The sequence below is a fragment of the Varanus komodoensis genome, unplaced genomic scaffold (assembly GCF_004798865.1).
Source record: "Varanus komodoensis strain SLA01 unplaced genomic scaffold, ASM479886v1 scaffold626, whole genome shotgun sequence".
In the NCBI taxonomy this organism is placed as follows: domain Eukaryota; kingdom Metazoa; phylum Chordata; class Lepidosauria; order Squamata; family Varanidae; genus Varanus; species Varanus komodoensis.
The window spans coordinates 16,313-19,326 of record NW_025336255.1 but is presented as its reverse complement, the minus strand read 5'-3'; the positions used below and the strand labels follow the sequence as shown (position 1 = coordinate 19,326).

At 42.5% G+C, this 3,014-nt stretch overlaps 1 pseudogene; it reads left to right on the top strand.

Annotated features, from left to right (window-relative positions):
* LOC123033507 overlaps positions 1-3,014 on the top strand; it is a 20,910-nt pseudogene that overhangs the window by 13,586 nt on the left and 4,310 nt on the right.

Genomic DNA, 3,014 nt, shown 5'->3' with positions numbered 1-3,014 from the left:
ATAGAGTTTCACTTGCTCCATCTAGTAAGGTTTGCCTTCAGCAAGTACATATTTTCTAGGTCTGTACCCTGGGAATGTTATCCAATATGCATAAAAGGAGGTTTTGTTTTTGTTTTTTTAAGAAAGGCACAGTAATTGTTAAACATGTTGATAAATGTGATCTATGAAGGTAACATTCAAAACAATTACTTAATCCCAGTAGACATTTGGAAAAAAGGGATAATACCTTTTCTATTTCCCCACTTCCCCTATCGAATTGATGCACACTGGTTGTTTTTGTTAGTCATGAAGTCATGTCCGACCCATTGCAACCCCATGGACAACATTCCTCCAGGCCTTCCTGTCCTCCACCATCCTCCGGAGTCCACTTAAACTCAGGCCAACTGCTTCAGTGACTCCATCTAGCCACCTCATCCTCCGCTGTCCCCTTCTTTTGTGGTCAATTGTTCCCAGCATTAGGCTCTTCTCCAGTGAGTCCTTCCTTCTCTTTAGGTGGCCAAAGTATTTGAGTTTCATCTTCAGTATCTGGCCTTCTAAAGAGCAGTCAGGATTGATCACCTCTAGGACAGACTGGTTTAATCTCCTTGCAGTCCAAGGGACTCGCAGGAGTCTTCTCCAGCATCACAATTTAAAGGCTTCTTTTCTTCAGTGCTCAGCCTTCCCTATGGTCCAAGTTTCACAGCCATACATTGCAACTGGGAAAACCATAGTCTTGCCTATACACAATTTAGTCGGCGAGGTGATGTCTCTGCTTTTTAGTATGCTGTCTAGATTTGCCATAGCTTTTCTCCCAAGAACCAAGCGTCTTTTAATTTCTTGGCTGCAGTCTCCATCTGCAGTGATCTTGGAGCCCAGGAAAATAAAATCTGTCATGCCCTCCATTTCTTCTCCATCTATTTGCCAGGAAGTGATAGGACCAGACGCCATGATCTTAGTTTTCTTCATGCTGAGTTTCAAGTCAACTTTGGCACTCTCCTCCTTCACCTGCATCAAGAGACTCTTTAGTTCCTCTTCACTTTCTGCCATTAGAGTGGTATGGGTCATAGACTTGGACTACTGTGCTGTTGAACGGTTTGCCTTGGATTCGAACTGAGATCATTCTGTCATTTTGGATATTGTATCCCAGAACTGCTCTTCCTACTCTTTTATTGACTATGAAGGCTACTCCATTTCTTCTGAGAGATTCTTGCCCACAGTAGTATACCTGATGCTCATCTGAATTAAATTCACCCATTCCTGTCCATTTTAGTTCACTGATTCCTAAGATGTCAACGTTCAGTCTTGCTATAACTTGTTTTACCACGTCCAGTTTGCCTTGATTCATAGATCTTACAATCCAGTTTCCTATGGAGTATAGATCTTTACAGCATTGGACTCTTATTTCACCACCAGATACATCTGCAACTGAGTGTCCTTTTGGCTTTGACCCAGTCACTTCATTCTTTCTGGTGCTACTAGTACTAGCCCTCTGCTCTTCCTCAGTAGCATATTGGACTCTTCCCACCTGAGGGGCTCATCTTCTGGCATTATATCTTTTTGCCTTTTGGAACTGTCCATGGAGTTTTCATGGCAAAGATACTGGAGTGGTTTGCCATTTCTTTCTCTAGTGGATCACGCTTTGTCAGAGCTCTCTGCTATTATTATTATTATTATTATTATTATTATTATTATTATTATTATTATTACATTTCTATGCCACCCCTTCTATGCCGAAGCCTTGGGGCGGCTTACAACACAATAAGATACATTGAAATACAATAGAACATAATAAATTACCAATCTTGGATGACCCTGCATGGCATAGCTCATAGTTTCATTGAGCTACACAAGCCCCTTCACCATGATAAGCCAGTGATCTATGAAGGGTACTCCTGCACCAAAGAACAGAATGTTATATGTGTGTGATGTAATTTATGTCAGTGGTCACATCAGCTTGGNAGAACAGAAAGTTATATGTGTGTGATGTAATTTATGTCAGTGGTCACATCGGCTTGGGTTTTGCCCATTATTTTCTTCAGATCATCTATGGCTCCTCTCCGTTGGCAAATGACAACATTCAAGATGCTTTCTTTTGCCACATGTTCCCAAAGATAGACCTTCAGTCCAAAGGGATTCTCCAGTTGCTCTTGCATTTCAGATGGATATGGATTGGGTTGATGTATACTAATGATGACAATGGAGAGAGATTGATACAGGAAATCATTCCTGTGTTTGTCCAGAAAGGCATCTGCTTTGCTTTCTAAGAAAGTTTACCAAGACTATCCTTTACCACAAAGATTTCTCAAACTGCAGCGAAGGGATTTGACATGCTTGAGGTTATCATGAGAAGCAATGCTACTGCATTTGTTCTAAGTGGTGAAAGTTACTTCATGGTATTCCTCATAATGTTGTCCCAGGTATTGGAAAGTGAAGATTCACACAAGATAATGGGCAAAGTCTTTATTATGACAGCTCAGAGGGATTTTACATCACTTCCTTTTCAAAGAGACTGGGGCATTGACCCCTCCATGGTGCTCTATCCTTTGCCGTTCACTCAAGGGATGTCTTTGGCTTTGAACAATTCACTGGGATGAGAAACCCAGCTTTGGAGAAGGAGGGTGGCTTCCTCAGGCTCTTCTGGGAAAATGCCTTTCAATGCTTCTTCCCTGAGACTGCAGTGGGCAAAGCAGCTGTGGAGACCTGTACTGGGGAGGAAAAGCTGGGGACAGTCCCCCCTTCTGTTTTTGGAATGAACATGAGTGGTCACAGCTACAGCATCTACAATGTCGTCCATTCAGTGGCACGTGCTTTGCAGGCCTTGCAGGCCTCCACATTGAAGCACAGGTCCATGGAAGGTGATGGGAGAGGGCAGCTCTTGAATCAAGAGCCATGGCAGGTACCATTCTGAACAAAGCAATGTGGGAGGGCTTCTCATCTCTGAGTGCAAAAGAAGAATTTCCAGGAAATGTTCCATCATCAGAAGCATCTTAATCTTGGAGTTTTGCCTTTTTTGTATCCATGGCTTAAGTTGGTAG